General features: G+C 44.3%; 3 protein-coding genes across 28 annotated transcripts in view; all 3 read left to right on the top strand.

Moving 5' to 3' along the window:
- LOC100511652 (glycerophosphodiester phosphodiesterase domain-containing protein 4) overlaps positions 1-18,977 on the top strand; it is an 882,168-nt gene that overhangs the window by 495,893 nt on the left and 367,298 nt on the right. The window lies entirely within an intron of this gene.
- PAK1 (p21 (RAC1) activated kinase 1) overlaps positions 1-18,977 on the top strand; it is a 236,440-nt gene that overhangs the window by 11,381 nt on the left and 206,082 nt on the right. For 4 of the 19 annotated variants that reach the window (XM_084975461.1, XM_084975445.1, XM_084975464.1 and 1 more), the window contains exon 2: positions 407-489. The exons of 5 other annotated variants lie outside the window; for them this stretch is intronic. The gene's annotated coding sequence lies outside the window, so the exon portion shown is untranslated. Of the gene's footprint in view, positions 1-406; positions 490-13,728; positions 14,141-15,608; positions 15,694-18,226; positions 18,301-18,977 lie in introns of all 19 variants that reach the window. 10 more of the 19 variants (XM_084975459.1, XM_084975449.1, XM_084975452.1 and 7 more) reach the window with 7 other exon arrangements.
- Positions 1-18,977, top strand: part of CLNS1A (chloride nucleotide-sensitive channel 1A) — a 98,050-nt gene that overhangs the window by 61,629 nt on the left and 17,444 nt on the right. For 2 of the 8 annotated variants that reach the window (XR_014814773.1, XR_014814774.1), the window contains exon 8: positions 15,609-15,693. The exons of 1 other annotated variant lie outside the window; for it this stretch is intronic. The gene's annotated coding sequence lies outside the window, so the exon portion shown is untranslated. Of the gene's footprint in view, positions 1-406; positions 490-13,382; positions 14,141-15,608; positions 15,694-18,977 lie in introns of those variants that run through there. 5 more of the 8 variants (XR_014814771.1, XR_014814772.1, XR_014814777.1 and 2 more) reach the window with 5 other exon arrangements.

The following is an 18,977-nucleotide window of genomic DNA, read 5'->3' as shown; positions in this document are numbered from 1 at the left end:
CCCATAAATTAATATATGCAGATTTTGAAGTAATTTAGGAGATTAGAGGATCCCAGGATGGAATAAAAAATGGGACAAAATAGGACTTCCTGTCGTGGCTCAGCAGAAATGGATCTGACCAGCAGCTCCTATTTGACCCCTAGCCTGGGAAGCTCCATATGCTGCAGGTGCGGCCCTAAAAAAAAAAAAAAAGACAAAAAAAGGACAAAATAATCTAACTGTATTATATGAAACAACCTCCCTGAAGGGGGTGGGAGAAAGGGTACTGACTTAAGTAACTTTGGAAGTGAGTGGAGTCTATAAAATTAAATGCCAAAGGAACTGTCTCTAGTACACTGTACTCTAGTTGAAAAAGTCACGAACCCATTGGGGTATAAGTTACAAATTCTGAATTCCATATTTACAGACTGGAACTGAACAATTAAGTAAATGGATGGCGGAGTGGGAGTTGCAGACTGTCAAGAAGAAGAGGCTGGGCAGATCCACGTGGTAATGAATGACAGTTGGAGATTAATATAGCTACGGATGGTTGCATTCATAATGTTTATAGATATGTGTATTGTATGGGTTAGTATACACACCTGCACTTCCTTCCTCTGTCAACCGGGAGGCCTGGAAGGTAGGACACCCCAATAGCCATGAGTGCACCTAGTTCCCAGATCTTAGTTTCTAATTCTATTATTTTCTGTTTTTTTTTCCTTTTTTTGACCGCCCTGTGGCTTATGGAGTTCCCCAGGCCAAGAATCAGATCTGAGCCATACTGGACCTTTAATCCACTGCAACACCGGATCCTTAATCCACTGTGCTGGGCCGGGGATCAGACCTGCATCCCCCATGCTCCCAAGACGCCTGCCAATCCCACTGCACCATAGTGGGAATTCCTCTCATTCTGTTCTTTAATAAAAGGAACCAGGGCTCCTTGGAGAAATGGCTGATTCAAGGACCGAGGTAGAAAATATGCAAGAACATTTGCAGTGCCAGAATGTCTTGTATTGCCAGAAAGTAAGAAAGTCCTTGAAAAAAAAAAAAAAAGATGGAGCTATGTCAAAGGAACACAGTAGCCAACTGAAAGGGTGAAAGAGCTGGCCAAAGCTAGACCATTTAAGCAATATAATAAAGTAGTATTAGGTTATAACTCAAAGTATAAATTAAATATCCAAAAAGCCATACTGATGTACATAAATAAATAATTGAATAAATAAAAGGGAGAGAATATAAAAATCTCCAGTGCAGAGGAATCCAAATAATTTATCTAGATACTCTCTGCCTTCGAGGAGGTTGGGCATAGCTCCTCACTTGTTAAGTGTGGGTTCTGGATATTGACTTCCTTTTTGGTGGGGGTGGGTGCTGTGCCTGCATCATGCAGAAGTTTCTGGGCTAGGGCTCAAACCTGAGACACAGTAGTGACCTGAGCCACAGCAGCGACAAGGCTGGATCCTTAACCTGCTGAGCCACCAGGGAACTCCTCGACTTCCATTTAAAGAGAATAGTCTGGAAAGGTGGGGGTGGAGAAGGAGGAGAGGGGAGGATGGGAAAGGGAAACTTTGCAGTGGAGAAAGGTGATAAACATTATCTAAGTCAGGAGTTCCCATTATGGCACAGGGAAATGAATCCAACTAGTAATCATGAGGTTGCAGGTTCGATCCCTGGCTTCCCTCAGTGGGTTATGGATCTGGCGTTGCCATGAGCTGTGGTGTAAGTTGCAGATGAGGCTCGGATCCCTTGTGGTGTAGGTTGCAGATGAGGCTTGGATCTCTGATTAGACCCCCTAGCCTGGGAACCTCCACATGCCACAAGTGCGGCCCTGAAAAAAACAAAAGACAAACAAAACAAAACAAAAAACCCGTCAAGGTCATAAAAAATAAGAGGAGTCTGATAAACTGTCATAACCAAGAGCCACTTAAGGAGATATGATGACTAATGTAATGTAGTATCTTGGAAGGGATCCTGGGACAGCTAAAGGACATCAGGTAAAAATTAAAGAAATATGAATAAAATATGGACTTTAGCTAATATTAACATTAATATTAGCTCATTCGTTATGACAAATATTCCATTTTTCCCCCCAAGGGCCACAGGTGTGGCATATGGAGGTTCCCAGGCTAGGAGTCAAATCAGAGCTGCAGTTGCTTGTCTATACCACAGCTTGTGGCAATGCCATATCCTTAACCCACTGACTGAGGCCAGGGATTGAACTCGCATCCTTATGGATACTAGTTGGGTTCCTAACCTGTTGAGCCACAACGGGAACTCCCACAAGTCAGATTCTTAACCCACTGTGTCACGGCGGGAACTCCTGTATTTTTTTAAAAATTAGGAGTTCCCATTGTGGCAGCGGAAATGAATCCGACTAGGAACCATGAGGTTGTGGGTTCGATCCCTAGCCTTGCTCAGTGGTTAAGGATCCGGCATTGCCGTGGGCTGTGGTGTAGTTTGCAGACGTGGCTCAGATCTGGCGTTGCTGTGGCTGAGGCTGTGGCACAGGCTGATGATGGCTGTAGCTCCGATTTGACCCTTTGCCCAGGAACCTCCGTATGCCCTGGGGTGCGGCCCTAAAAAGCAAAAAATAAAAAAAGAAAGAAAAATAAAGTTTAAAACGAGATTAGTACACCTATGCCAGAAATCCCTTTCATTATACCTAATCTGTTAGACGTATCAACCTCAGCTAATGGTTTTTCAACTTCCTTCTGTCTCTAATGATGGCACTGGTGGTTTGAACATATGCCTAAGTTTCTAGCATTGGATTTAACTGGACAAACCTGATTCTTGCCAAGACTATAAACTCTTTGAATTCTAGTTATGGGAACTGCCTCTTTCTGAATTTCATTCCACCTAACTTCCCATTCACTGTTCCCTTTCTGATACTCAACTAGCTATTTCATTTCTACTCAGCTTCTCTTAACAGTGTATATTGTGACTGTGTTAAAAGTGAGATTTGTGTTTTTCAGTAGAACTAATTTTCCCCTTATCTCTAGATGGTGAGCAGACTCTAACAGGATCTATCAACACACCCTACCCCAGAGCAATCAAGACTATGCACAGAGTGGCTATTTCCTGGGCTCTTACCATCATGGAGTCTCCACTCATTCCACAAGCATTTATTGAGAATCAGTTAGGTTCCAGCCAGTATGCTAGCAATGAATAAATATACCCCTTTACTCTTGGTGTTTGTCTGTTGAGAAAGAGAGGATAATATTAAAGAATGATTAAATATGATGCATATTAAGTTAGGGAAATGCGGTGCTGTCATTCTTAAGTATAGGGTTTTGAACTTTTTTTTGGTGGGAGGGGTAAGAGACCCTTTGAATTTTATCAATGTCATGGACACTTGTCCCAGAAAACGAACATACTTCCAAAACCTACCAGTAATCTGAAGTTATTCATGGCTCCTTTGAAGCCCTTTCACAAACTCTGGATTTAGAATTCCATATCCTAAATGATAAATGCCAAAGGAAAACAGAGAAGCAGAAATTCTAAGATATATGGAGGGGAAGATAGATTAAATGCTTAGGAGGGGCAACAGCAGAAATAGAAAATGGACACAAAGAGCTTTATCTGACATGTGTTATCACCAACTAACATATATAATAATTAATGTTTCCAGGAATAATCTGCTGTTACCCAATGCCCCACTAGTGAACCTTGGCCTCGCACAGAAGAACACTTTAAGAAGCTACCAACTCATTCACCTTTGCTCTAGTACATGGTGGGTGGTAAGAGGTGCAGTGAATTAAAACGAGGTAGTGTAGTAAAGGGAATTGAAAGTTACAGGGGCGTCTTTTGTGTGTTTGTGCTATTTGTATATATTTATACAGAACGTCAAGGAAGTTGTCTCGAATAAAGTGATATTTGAGCAGAAATTTACAGAAATAGGAAATTAGACCATGTGAATATCCACGACAGCCTTTCAGTCAAAGGGAGCAGCCAATGGGAGGAGGCCAGGGAAGAGGGGGTGAGTGAGTGGCAGCATGATGGGGAGTGAGTTCAGGACGGAGGTGAGGTGGGGGTGTCAGGTCTCCTCGGGCTGGAGTGAGAAGATCCCAGGCAAGGGGTAAGCGGAATCCGATGGTACCAGACTGAGGACCATAAAATGCTGTTAGTGATGGGAAACCTGCTCAGTGCAACCCAGTGGGGGATGTTTTGCTTTGAAATACCCACAACAGCACAAATGCTGAAGTGGAAGGATGGTCTGCCGAGACCAGCTCAGCAGGATGGGGCTGAAGAACGGGTGCTGTGGAACTTAAGGAAAAAAAGTTAACATAAAACAAGACACAGAGACATTTATCTTAAGTAAAGGTGGGAACCGGGGGACTCAAGATCTCAGGGACCAAGAGCCCCGCCTCAAGAAACCACACTGCTTTTATTGTGCTCTGGAGGATTACGTCAAGCGAAAAGGGGGTTGTAGGTGCAGGGTATAGGTTTTTTTTTTTTATTATTATTTTAAAAGTCACTTAGCTGGTAAATGGTTAAACTTTTTCCTCTAAACTTTAGGCATTTAAGAATCATTAGCATTTGAGTTAGCTATCTATGCATAGCATTTCAGAGTCCTCACTGTGCTTTTGCAAAAGGCATGCTTACTTGTGGCAACCCTGGGTGCCTAGGTTTGCACCTTGGTTCTCTTTTCTAATGCATATTCTGTTAATGACCACTCATAAACCGCTTGGCCATGAGGTTCCTCTTTCTCTTATTCTTTAGGGGACATATCATGCTTGTGCAAATGGCGTGCCAATCTGCACTGGTCCGGAGTGCCTAGACCAATGTATTATGTCCTCTTTCAGCTGACCCCGCAAATAACCCATGCCTTTAGGTCTTTGTTCTTAAGCTGAAGTCATTTACAGTCACCGTGACTGTTTCTCAAGCAGGAAGACGGGACAAAAGTAAGGAAGGACAAGATGGAGTTTTCAGCAAAGAGGCTAAGAAAATATTATAAAAACATGTCTCGCAACAATGGTCATCTGGGTAAGGTAGAGAGGCTCACTCATTCTGACCTTACCCAGATGAGGGTCAACTAATGGACACTATTTTAAGTGTGTGAGGGGGTGGGGTAGGGTGGAGTCAGAAAGAACTGTGGGGAAATACTTAGGAAAGTAAATAGAAAACAGAAGACAGGGCATCTTAAGTGGGAAGAGCTTAGAAATCAAGGAAAGGGAGAAACACTACCATAGAGGAGAAGGAAGTGAAGAACTAACATTTGTCAAATGACCACAATTTGCCAGGATCTTTACATATATATATATATATATATATATATAAATAAGCCGACAATTTATTTAGAGTGTGGTATAGTAAGGAAATCAGCTAACATCACTTGGGTTTGGCAGACCCTCAAAGGCAGGCAGGGGAATGGTGAAGCTTTATAATGAAAAGAAGAAAGGGCTTCAGTGTACCCTATTGGAAGCTGGCATGGGGAAGCGTGGGGCAAGTTAATTAGAAGCTGGCCAACCTATGTGACTGGTTTGGGAAGCAGATCTGGCTTTCTCTGGTTAGTCCTAAGTTCAAAATGGTGGCAAAAATTAGGAAAGCTGAAAGTTACTGACCAAGTCCTGGCAGTTTGGGACAGATGGCGGCAGTGGTTGTGGTTTCGCTTCCTGGCTGGTTGCAGGTTGTCGGTCAGAGTTCTGTTTTTATATGGTCTGGCCATCATCCATTTACATATTCAGTCTCTGAGAACCCAGGTCCATGTGACTCCCGAGGCTGTGCAATTTCATCATCCATACTGCCCCGCCAAGGATGCGGTCTGCTTCGTAGTCACACACCCTCGCCCTGAGCTGGCCATGCTTTGAAGTGGGTGATCAGATGTTTGTCCTCTCGAAGTCTCCAGCTAGTTTACTTTCTCCTATGAATGTTATCCGTAATCAGTACTTTACTTCACATTTATTTGCATCAGGGATTTTTTTTTTTTCTTTTTTTTTTTTTTCTTTTTGCTATTTCTTTGGGCCGCTCCCGTGGCATATGGAGTTTCCCAGGCTAGGGGTCGAATCGGAGCTGTAGCCACTGCCCTACGCCAGAGCCACAGCAACACAGGATCCGAGCCGCGTCTGCAACCTACACCACAGCTCACAGCAACGCCGGATTGTTAACCCACTGAGCAAGGGCAGGGACCGAACCCGCAACCTCATGGTTCCTAGTTGGATTTGTTAACCACTGCGCCGCGACGGGAACTCCAGGGATTTTTTTTTTTTAATCGGAGCTTCAGCTGCCTGCCTGTACCACAGCCACAGCACTCGGGATCTGAGCCATGTCTGTGACCCACACCATAGCTCACGGGAACAATGACTCCCCAACCCACTGAGCAAGGCCATGGATTGAACCTGCAACCTCATCAATATTAGTCGGATTCGTTTCCACTGCACCACAACAGGAACCCCCATACTAGGGAATTTTTTTTTTCTGTTTAGAATTTCCAGTATTTTTGGTTATTCTGAAAAATCTCCAGTTCCAATTTTCTATGTATGCAAGGATCTTTATGTTTTAATTTTGTTTTAAAACAATACTACAAAATGACCATTTTCCCCGCTTTTTTTTTTTTTTTCACTTTTTAGGGCTGCAGCATATGGAAGTTCTCAGGCTAGGGGTCCAATTGGAGCTGCAGCTGCTGGCCTACACCACAGCCACAATCATGCAGGATCCAAGCCACATCTTTAACCTACACCACAGCTCACAACAATGCCAGATCCTTAACCCACGGAGTGAGGCCAGGGATGGAACCCACATCCTCATGGATGCTAGTCATGTTCATTACCTCTCTGCCACAAATGGAACCTCCTGTCCCCATTTTATAAATAAGAAAATTTCAAACCCAGAAATGTTGAGTCACTACTAACAAATAGTAGGAGGGGATAACTTTACTATTTTGTCTCTAGTTCTTATCATTTTCTTATGTTGATGTGTTGATTCATTCCTGATGTTATATTTGGAGACACAAAATGATGGTATCGGTAAGAAGACCGCAGAAGAGTGGCAAAGTGGCTGGTGTGGTTAGAATTTTGTCCCGGACAATCAAGCCTCACTGTTGGATTACCCGCCTGCTGTTACAAAAAGGGCCACAAGGTGGCAGTATCTTACTGGTCTGGGGTCACTCCTGCTCTCCGGCCAATTGCTTCAGCATAAAAATATAATAAAAAGTAATGTATCAGTTATAGATCATATTTAGAAACTGAACCATCTTAACCAGAAATACGTGTCAAGAAAGTCCCAAAGTTCCCAGAAAGACATCCACTGAGAGTCGCTGGGATCTTGACGTTTGCTTCCAGGTACACTGAGGTGTGGGAATGGCTGTGAAATGGGAGAATGTAGTTGTCAAGTTTCCACTGGGAGAATGTAGTTGTCAAGTTTCCACTGGGACATCAGAGAGATCTACTTCAAAATTCTAGCTTGCACCCTTGGCTACATGGTGTCGGACAGGTGAAAATCTCTCTAAACGTATTCTTCACTTGTAAAATTCCTACCCCTTGGGTTCATTGTGAATATTAAATAGCACGTAGAGAGCCCTTGATGAAGTGCCTGCCATCACTCAATAAACAGTAGCCATTGTGTAATTCTCTCTCTCTCTATCACAGAACTAGCATTACCCTAATACTCATTGCTGCATAGCTATAATACATTTATTTATGATTGCACATAATTTTAAAAATATTTTTTTTCTTGAAATGAGATCAAGACAAAGGAGAAATGGGAGTACCCGTTGTGGTGCATTGGAAATAAATCTGACTAGTATCTGTGAGGATGTGGGTTCGATCCTTGGCCCTGCTCAGTGGGTCATGAATCCAGCATTGCCGTGAGCTGTGGTGTAGGCTGGCAGCTACGGCTCCAATAGACTCCTAGCTTGGGAACTTCCATATGGTACGGGGTGGCCCTACAAAAAAAAAAAAAAAAAAAAAAGACAAAGGGGAAGAGATACATTGGGAGTATGGAATTAAGATATACACACTGCTGTGTATAAAACAGATAACCAAAAAGGGAACTCTTTTCATTATTCTGTAATAACCTGTATGAGAAAAGAATCTGAAAAAGAATGGAGATTAGATGGATAGATAGATAGACAGATCCGGATATCTATATCTATATATAGATATATATTCAGATATATATATAGATATATCTGAATCGCTTTGCTGTACACCTGAAACTAACACAACATTGTAAATCAACTATACTGCAATAACATTAATTTTTTGTCTTTTTAAGGCCTCACCTGCGGCATATGGAGGCTCCCAGGCGAATCAGGGCTGTAGCTGCCGGCCTACACCAGCAACGCTGGATCTGAGCCACATCTGCAACCCATACCACAGCTCACGGCAACGCCGGATCCTTAACCCACTGAGCAAGGCCAGGGATCGAACCTGCAACCTCATGGTTCCTGGTCGGATTTGTTAACCAATGAGCCACGACGGGAACTCCTCTAATAACATTTTTTAACTTTAATTTTTATTTATTTTTAATTTTTTTTTATCATTTGTCTTTTTAGGGCCACGCCATGGCATATGGAGGTTTCCAGGCTAGGGGTCGAATTGGACTATAGCTGCCAGCCTACACCAGAGCCACAGCAAATGCGGGATCCGAGCCGCGTCTGCAACCTACACCACAGCTCACGGCAACACCAGATCCTTAACCCACTGAGTAAGGCCAGGGATCGAACCTGTAACTTCATGGTTCCTAGTCGGATTCGTTAAGCACTGCGCCACAAAGGGAACTCCTCCAATAACATTTTTTGAAGTATATTTTTTCTTCTAGTTTCCTTTGGAGGTAATTGACACATAGCACTATGTAAGTTTAAGGTGTACGGCATAATGAGTTGACTTCCATATTTCATGATATGATTACCACAGTAAACAAGACACTGCCGATCCAGTTGCACCACAGCAGAAACTCCTGCGTTTGTGTTCTTAACCCACTTTGCCACAGTGGGAACTCCCAGCAAAACATTTTTTTTTTAAAATTGTTTGATGGCTTTGCAGCATGTGGAGTTCCTGGGCTAGGGATCAAGTCCGTGCTAAAGTTGCAGCTGTGGCAATGCTGGATCCCTTAACCCACTTCGCCAGGTAGGGAATCGAACCTGCCGGTCCTGATGTGCCACAGGAGGAACTCCCCAGCAAAGCATTTTTAAAGGCGAGCTGAGGGAAGGGCGTCCCAGGGTATGTGATCAGCCCGTGCCCAATTCTCTGATTGGTTGATGGTGAGGTAACGGGGCAGTGTCGCAGAGGTAGCGTTGCCAATCCTTAGGCCTGGGGCCTGTGTGCATTAGATAACTATTCCCCGGGCACTTTGGAGAGGAGTAAAGCAGGGGAGATGGGGGAAGAGTCAGCCTCAGGAAGGCCCCATAGTGTCCTGCTGGGTTATAGGAATTCTTTGGATGTACTCTCTGTAATGACTTTCATGTATAAAATTCGGCCGTGTTAATTATATTCGTCATGTGGTACATCACATCCCTAGAACTTCATTTTTTTAGGTCAGTGAATTGTATTGCGTTTATGGTTGTGCAGTGATCATGGCAACCCAATCTGATAGCCTTTCCATCCCAAACCCCCAGCCCATCCCGCTCTCCCCCAGCCTGTATCCTTTAGAAACCATAAGTTTTTCAACGTCTGTGAGTCAGTATCTGTTCTGCAAAGTTCATTGTATCCTTTTTTTCGATTCCACATATAAATGATAGCATATGACGTTGGTGTCTCATTGTCTTATTAACTTCACTTAGCGTGGTAATTTCTATGTCCATACATGCTGCTGCAAATGCCATTATTTCTTTCCTTTTTAGGGGTGAGTGATATTCCGTTGTGTATATGTACCACCTCTTCTTGGTCCACGCCTCTGTGGATGGACATTTAGGTTGTTGCCATGTCTCGGCTATTGTATAGAGTGCTGCAATGAACAGCGGAGGACATGTGTCTTTTTGAGTCATGGTTTTCTCTGGATAGATGCCCAGGAGTGGGATTGCTGGATCAAATTAGAATTCTATGTTTGTTTTTTGAGGCATCTCCATACTGTTTTCCACAGTGGTGGCACCAATTTACAGTCCCACCAGCAGTGTCATAGGTTTTCCTTTTCTCCACACCCTCTCCAGTGTTTATTGTTTGTAGACTTTTTGGTGATGGCCATTCTGGCTGGTGTCAGGTGGTACCTCATAGTGGTTTTGATTTGCATTTCTCAAATAATGTGTCATGTTGAACATTTTTTCTTGTGTTTTTTGGCCGTCTGTATGTCTTCTTTGGAGAATTGCCTGTTTAGATCTTCTGCTCAGTTTTTGATGCCTTAGTAGTTTATTTCCCTTATAACTGGAAGTTTATACCATTTGACCACCTTCCTCCAGTTCCCCCTTCTCACATCCCCCACCTCTTGGTAACTACAAATCTGATCTCATTTCTAAGAGTTTATTTGATAGTTTTTTTTTTTTTTTTTTAAGTATAATTGAACTACAGCACTGTGTTGGTTTCTGGCATACAATGTAGTGATTTGATATTTCTACATCACAAAATGATCGCCACAATAATTCTAGTTTCCATCTGTCACCATACAAAGAAAAGACATAATTCTTGATCATATTCCCCACACTGTACATTTCATCCCTGCGACTCATTTGCTTTGTAACTGGAAGGTTTTTTTACCCTTTTTTTTTTTTTTTGGTCTTTTTGCCTTTTCTGGGGCCACTTCCGGCGGCATATGGAGGTTCCCAAGCTGGGGGTCAAATCAGAGCTGTAGCCACCGGCCTTTTGCCATAGCCACAGCAACTCGGGATCCAAGCCGCATCTGCAACCTACACCACAGCTCACAGCAACGCTAGATCCTTAACCCACTGAGCAAGGGCAGGGACTGAACCCGAAACCTCATGGTTCCTAGTCGGATTTGTTAACCATTGCACCACGACGGGAATTCCTTTTTTTACCTCTTAATTTCCTTTACCTGTTTCATTCATCTCCCTACCTTCCTCTCCTCTGGCAACCACCCATTTCTTCTCTGTATACCATGAGTCTGTTTCTGTTTTGTTCTGTTCTTTAGATTCCACATACAAGTGAAATCATACAGTATTTGTCTTTCTCTGACTTATTTCACTTAGTATGATACCCTGCAAGTCCATCCATGTTGTCACAAATGGTAAGATTTCATTCTTTTTTATGGCTGAGTATTAGTCCATTCATCCATTGACGGGCCCTTCTGTTTGCTTTCATATCTTGGCTATTGTAAATAATGCTGCAATGAACACACAAATGTCCAGTCCATATCTTTTCGAATTAGTGGGTTTTTTTTTGTTTTGTTTTGTTTTTTGTCTTTTTGTCTTTTTAGGGCCGATCCCATGGCATATAGAGGTTCCCAGGCTAGGGTCCAATTGGAGCTGTAGCCACTGGCCTACACCACAGCCACAGCAACGCCAGATCCAATCTGCATCTGTGACCTACACCACAGCTCATGGCAACGCTGGATCCTTAACCCAAGGAGCGAGGCCAAGGATCCCACCTGCATACTCATGGATGCTAGTCGGGTTTGTTAACCACTGTGCCACGACGGGAACTCCTCAGATGAGTGTTTTTGTATTATTTGGGTAAATACCCAGGGGTGGCATTCCATGATAGTTCTACTTTTAATTTTTTGAGGAATCTTCATACTCTTTTCCATAGTGGTTACACCCCTTTTCATTGCCATCCACAGTCCATGCGTGTTTCTTTTTCTCCACATCCTAATACTTGTTATTCGTCGTCTTTTTTTTTTTTTTTGTCTTTTGTCTTTTTGTCTTTTGTTGTTGTTGTTGTTGTTGCTATTTCTTGGGCCCCTCCTGCGGCATATGGAGGTTCCCAGGCTAGGAGTTGAATCGGAGCTGTAGCCACCGGCCTACGCCAGAGCCACAGCAACGCGGGATCCGAGCCGCGTCTGCAACCTACACCACAGCTCACGGCAACGCCGGATCGTTAACCCACTGAGCAAGGGCAGGGACTGAACCCGAGACCTCATGGTTCCTAGTCGGATTCGTTAACCACTGCGCCACGACGGGAACTCCTCGTCGTCTTTTTGATAACACATGTTGCCATTCTGACAGATGTGAGGTGCTATTTCACTGTGATTTTGATTTGCATTCCCCTGATGACAGTGATGTTTTCATGTGCCTGTTGGCCATCTGTTTTTCTTTGGAAAAATGCCTATTCATGTTCTCTGCCCATGGGTTTTTTTGTTTGTTTTTTGTTTTGCTTTTTAGGGCCGCACCCATGGCATATGGAGGTTCCCAGGCTAGGGGTCCAATTGGAGCTGTAGCCACTGGTCTATTCCACAGCCGCAGCAATGCCAGATCCGAGCTGTGTCTGTGACCTACACCACAGCTCACAGCAATGCCGGATCTTTAACCCACTGAGCAAGGCCAGGGATCAAAACTGCATCCTTACGGATACTAGTCAGATTCGTTTCCACTGAGCCATAACGGGAACTCCTTCCGGCTCTCTTCTTATGCTTCCACACAAACGCTCTGTTCTAGTCAAACTGTCTTCTGTTATATTCCATGAACACACCAGGTCCATCCCTGTGTCAAGTCTGCAGCAATACAAGCTGCCGTTGGAGTGCTTATCTTGTACCCAAACTGAGCAAGCCAATTACATGTGTTCTCTCTAATCCATACAGTCAAATTTCAGGGAAAGCATGAGTATCCCCATTGTAAGGAAAGCAATCTGGTGTTCCGAGACTCCAAGAGACTAGCTGAAGTCCCGGCTTGCGAGGGGAAGCTGGAATCTGACGTGGGTCTGTGGACGCCAAAGCTCAGGCTCCTGAGCTGAAATCCCTGCCATCTGTTCCCACCCTGCCTTCCCTCCCAGGGTTACTTCTGCCTTAGGAGTCAGCTTGAGGAGTTGGCTTGTGGTGCCGGGGGTAAAGATCTGGCGGTGCGACTGCAGCGGACTGGGTCACTGCTGTGGCTCGGGTTAGATCCCTGGCCTGGAAACTGCTGCATGTCGTGGGTGTGGCCAAAAAAGAGAAAGAAAAAAGCATCATCTCTAGGAGTTCCCGCCATGGTGCAGTGATTAACGAATCTGACTAGGAACCATGAGGTTGCAGGTTCGATCCCTGGCCTTGCTCATTGGGTTAAGGATCCGGCGTTGCCGTGAGCTGTGGTGTAGGTTGCAGATGCAGCTTGGATCCCGAGTTGCTGTGGCTCTGGCGTAGGCCAGCAGCTACAGCTCCGATTAGACCCCTAGCCTGGGAATCTCCATATGCTGCAGAAGCAGCCTTTTCAAGGCAAAAAAAAAAAAAAAAAAAAGAATCATCTCTAATTTCACTCCTTCTCCACAAAGCCCTTCCCCCCACTTCTTTTCTATTTTCTCAATTTTCACCACACTCACCCCTCACATTGGCTCTCTGGGTGGGTGCACCTCTCGTGGTAACTTATTTTGTCCTGTTTCCTTCTCCTCAAGGCTGAGAAGGAGAAGGACCTTCCTCTGTGTGTCCGTCCTGGTCCTGCAGCTGTGTCGAGATGGTGATAGTGCAAGATCATAATACTCAGTCTTTTCTGAGATGCCTCCCCCGGGAATATCTGGAGAAGGGGAGCCCCTGTAGGCCCAAGGGGAGCTGAAATTTGAACTGATTAGGAGTAGAGCCTTCCATGGGCTCAGGTTTGGAGTGATGTTTCCAAGGAAGCCTCTAGGTGTCAGTAGAAAGCCTAGCTTTGCGAGCATGAGGCTCCAAGGAAATCAGAATCTGAGGCTGGAAAGGGTTTTTCTCGTCTTCGTCATCCACCTAAAGCTAGAATTCCCTCTCCAGCGCAGCAACGACCACAGCCACATTCCTTCCAGCCCAGCGGCGGGTGATGAGGCAGCCTCTTCAGAGGTCGGACGGCTTTATTAGAAGCTCCTCGTGAAACTTCACCTCCTCGGAGCTTTCTGGGCAAGGAAACTAAGTGAAAGCAGCCATGCCCTGCAGCTGATCCTGGGCCCGCGAGAGGCCAGACTGTGGCTGAATCGGGCCTTCCACCCGGGATTGATTACTCCAGGATGCTGCTGGCATCAGTGGGAGCCTCGCTGCTCTGGGCCGTCCTGCCCCTCAGCCCCTCCCTGATGGCCTAAGTGTTGTCCAGCCTCAGAGCATCTGGGAAGGAAGGACGGCAGCGCGCTGTCTTCTCAGACCCAGGGGTGAAGAGGGTGGCTCTTGACAGCAGAGCCCGTTGACCTGGAGCGTACGTGTCTTGCTCAAAGATGCCTTCCTTTCACTTCTGTTCTTCCCAAGGGCTCCTCTCCAACAGCCAGATCCTTGCTTAACCAGACTCAATTTTTCTGCTCAAAAAATAAGAATACCTCTGTGCTTCCCGGTCCCAACTTATTCTTTGGAAATGTAGAGAACAAACCCAATGTATCTTCCTCTGGGATTCTGAAGATAGAAGTCAAGCCATCCCTCCCTCCCTCCCTCCCTCCATCCATCCCTCTCCCCCTTCCCCCTTCCCTCCCTCCATCCATCCCCCCTCCCTCCTTCCCTCCCTCCCTCCATCCATCCCTGTCCCCCTTCCCCCTTCCCTCCATCCATCCACTCTCCCTCCCTCCCTCCATCCATCCATTAAACACATCTTTACCTGGAACCTACCATGTGCCAGGCCCTGAATCTCTTAATAGGCAGATAATAAGTGGCAAATGGTATTATTAATGACCTGATGATTAACTTAGTCACAGGTAGGTTCACTTTTCTGTGGTGGATTTCTGAGGAGGGAATGGAGAGATGAGGAACCCAGCATTTACTGAACATAATTATCTGCCAGGCAAGGTGTAAGGTGCTTGTTTTACTTGCCGTATATTGTCTTACCATCATCTCATGAAGTGGGTTATCTATAGTAGGTCTCTATTTTATTTTATTTATTTTTAAAGTAGTTTTTAATTGCTAAAGACCCTTTATTTTATTTTATTTTTGTCTTTTTTAGGGCCACACCCACAGCATATGGAGGTTCCCAGGTGAAGGCCACAGCCATTGGCCTGCAAAACAGCCCCAGCAACACCAGAGCCTTAACCGTCTGAGCAGGGCCAGGGATCGAACCTGTGCCACAGCAGTGACAATGCTGGATCCTTAACCACTAGGCCACCAGGGAACTCCTCTTTACTATATTTGATCGATAAATTGCTATAATAATATGTAGGAAAATTTTCAAGAAAATACAAAGGATCACCCCCAAATCTCATATCTTAATACAACATTTTCTATTCTAATTTATACTCGTATGTATATATATGTCCATTGTAAATCCTTAATAAATGTAGGTTTTATTATAATTCCAAGTGCTTTATGTTTTGATTTTTTTTTCACTCAGCCTTATTTAAGGGTAATTTATTCATGTTTCTGTGTAGTTTTCCTAATGATCACATTTAACAGCTGCCTAATAGTTTATGAATTTTTGTTATAATTTAATGCTTTTAGAGGTGACGTTCAGGAATTACTATCCAGAAATAGTCTCTCTAATTCATTATTTAAACCACCTGCTTCCATGTGGCTTAAACTCTTTTTGTCAATGTGTTATACCTTCAAGGGGACAGGGACATATTTTTCTAGTAAGCAGGACATTTTCTTTTTGGTTTTAGAGGGTTTGGGGTCAAAAGCAGATTTGCAGTGTTGGTATCACAGGATAATGGCCGTGGGTTTAATTGCTGTTTGTTTCTTCCCAGATCCTTAGTGTCCTGATCCATGCTCCTGCTGACCGAAGCTCTCAGTTGAAGCTTCTAAAAACCTATTTAGGCTTCGCTGAGTCAGGTACTTCTCTGGGCTTTGCTGTGTGGTCTCAGTTTCTTCCCGGTAACTGCTTCTTATTCTGGTGAAAAGTGCCCACTCTTATGGCAGCAAGTCAAACAACAGAGGCCACTGTTTGGTTTTGGTCTGTGTGTGTATGTCTGTGCACATTCCTTGCAATTTTAATCGTGTTTCTTCCTGCAGTATCCTTTTCTCTTCATCTTAACAGCTGCCAGAGCCATCAGGAGAGAGAGGTGGGATGGGATCAAAGTTATAGCTGTCTCCAGCCAAAGCTATAGAGGGTCCTTGTTATCCCTAAGGCTTGTATTTGGCAGTATTCCCAGACCTAGGATGGATGGGAAAGCTACTGTGGGCCACTCTTTTTTTTTTTTTTTTTTTTTAAGGAGTATTTCTTTTTTTTTTTCTTCTTTTTTTAAGATGGCAGCACCTGAGGCATATGGAAGTACCCACGCTAGGGACTGAATCAGAGCTACACCACAGCATCTGCAACCTCTGCTGTAGCTTATGGCAATGCTGGATCCTTATCCCACTGAGTGGGGCCAGGGATCAAACCCACATCCTCACGAAGACGAGGTCAGGTCCTTAACCCACTGTGCCCCAGGGAACTCCCTGGGTCACTCTTTTGATGGTTCCCAGAGGTCTACAAGGCCTATTGAAAGGCTAGGCCTGGTGAGTTCTGCTTCTTGATCTGCAGATAAATTTTTTCTTGGATTTAGCTAGAAGTTTAGATAGGCGAGAGAAAGATTAAACTTTGGATCTGTTCGTACAGACATGCTTTATCAAAACAGAAGAAATATTAGGAAATTTCAAATAAATGCTAGCACGTTTCCTTTTATTTTAAAACAAGCAGGATTATTCTCTGGGCTGATTCCTGTTGAACACTTCAGCCAAAAGGAACTTCTGTAGGATGTTGCTAATTATGGACTTATTCAAAGTTTGGACTATTTCTGAGTAAAAGGCAGTCATGTATCATTTTGCTGAGATCTAAATTTGAATTCTGTGCACTAGGATATGGGCATGAGGAAGCAAGTCACTTAGCTGGTACATGAGCCCAGCTGGTGGTCCATCCTTCTCATCACATCATAGCTTTGTAGATATATACTCAGCATTACGTATGCATTTTATGGGGGAAATATATGATACAGTGGCATGTGGCTTCTTGAGGGTTCTCAAAGTTCTAGGCTCCATCCCTCAAAACTGTCAAGGCCTATCATTCTACAGTTATATTTAGCTATTTCTGGCCTTTGTGACTTCGATTTTATTCTCATAATCTGCCTATTGTTCCCACATAGCCGACTCTTAAAATTAGGTTTAACAAGTGTGTTACCTCTGTCAATGAAAATTTTCCTGATTATTTCCCGCTAAAGTCTCTCCCAGTTTTTTTTTTTTTTTCTTCTTCTTCTTTTTTTAGGACTGTGCGTATGGCCTATGGAAGTTCCCAGGCTAGAGGTCAAACTGGAGCTGCAGCTGCCAGCCACAGCCACCGAAACACCAGATCTGACCTGTGTCTGCGACCGTCTCTGCAGCTTGCAGCAACACAGCATCCTCTAAACCACTGAGTGAGGCCAGGGATGGAACCCTTATCCCCATGGATACTCATCTTAACCAGCTGAGCCGCAATGGGAACTTCTCTCCCTCTTTCGACTTTAGTGTTTTATATGTTTCTTTCTTTGATACTAATAAAATCTGTACTTTCAATATTTTGTATGACCTTCTATATTAATGCTCTTTGTACTTTATCATATCTCTGCCTCTGAAATTATATCATCTTTAGGGTACATCTGGGTCTTATTCATCTGAGAAGCCTCCCCCTGGGAACTGCCCTACTTCCACAAAGCCCAGGACACTGCCTGCCTTATGTCAGGGGCCAGTAGATGTTTGTTGAGTCGAATTGGGTTAAAGGCTGGTTCTGTTGTAGCAAAGTGAATAGACATCATGTGAAGGATAGTTTTTTGCTGGATGTTTCAAGTACTTTTGCTAGTCGCTCATGGATCAAACCAGACTGCTATGTTCTTTGGATAACCTGACCTGGGAAAATATGTGATCTCAACATATTAATATGCTCTAATATGAATGTTTAATATTCTTTTCGTCTTCCAATTGGACAGTTCTTTTCTGGGTCTATTTTTTCTACTGGCTCAAGCAGTCCAAATGAAATCATCTTTGATTAGTTGATTGAAATAGTCTTTCTCCTATTTAATTGACCAACTGTGTCTTAGCCCAAATTCTCTAGATTTTAGAGTCTGAGGTCAAGATTAAGGTGCTGATTCTTTTTTGGGGAGTAGGTGCAAATTTAAAAAGGTGAAAGTGAGGAAAAAGTCAACCGTTGCAGTGGAATGTGTTGCCATGTTGGCACTGCTTCCAAGAAGCTGTAATGAGAAATCGCAGGCAATTTAGCAGGTAGATTCTTTGAGCCACAGTGATTTTTTTCATGGTCATGGGTAGGAATCACAATCATGAAAGAGTCTGTGGAGAGGAAACTGAGAACAATGCATCCGTCTACCTCTCTCCCGTCTCCCCTTTCCCATTTGTCAAGGTTGCTCCACGAGATGAAAGCTGTCCTGAACTTCCCCTGCGCCGCTTCTATGGGGCATCGTCCTGTCCACTGAGGTGAGCTCCAGAGTGCGATCACATGCCCTGCGGTGTGGCATTTCGTCCTGAGAGCAAACCAGTGCAGATGGGAGGGTGTGCAGGTCACACAGGTCGGGTGCTTCAGTTCTGGCTCCAGGAACTCAGCAGAGGCAGCAGCCGTCCAGGAGGTGAGGGTGCCTTTGGAAAGAAAGAAGCTGAGGAGCATAACGCTGGGCATCTTGCACAGCCCAGCAGGTTTCACCCGCAGCCTTCTGCTGCAGTTGCTTCGGGGGAGGTCCTCAGTGAGGCTTGGCAAATCCAGAGAACACTTTCTAGCCCGTATCTTCCTGGAAACATCTGCTCCATTTGATGCTATTGACCAGTCTCTTCCTGAAATTCTATCCTCCTCTTGTTTTCCTGACCAATAGAGTAAGTTCCATTCCTACTTCTCTGGCTGTGTCATCTTCCTTCTCTCTTCTCTTAAATTTTGATATTCCTTTTTTTTTTTTTTTTTTTTTGTCTTTTTAAGGCAGCACCCTCGGGATATGGAGGTTCCCAGGCTAGGGATAAAATCTGAGCTGTAGCCACCTATGCCAGAGCCACAACAACATTGGATCCAAGCTGTGCCTGCAACCTACACCACAGCTCATGGCAATGGCGGATCCTTAACCCACTGAGCAAGGCTAGGGATAGAACCCGCGTCCTCATGGATGCTC

The sequence above is a fragment of the Sus scrofa genome, chromosome 9, assembly GCF_054392235.1.
Source record: "Sus scrofa isolate SSC_HxYL_T2T_F1_AM1 chromosome 9, Sscrofa_HxYL_maternal_Yorkshire_Landrace_v2.0, whole genome shotgun sequence".
Taxonomy (NCBI): domain Eukaryota; kingdom Metazoa; phylum Chordata; class Mammalia; order Artiodactyla; family Suidae; genus Sus; species Sus scrofa.
Note: the sequence above shows the minus strand (reverse complement) of the source record. Positions and strands in the feature narration are given on the sequence as shown.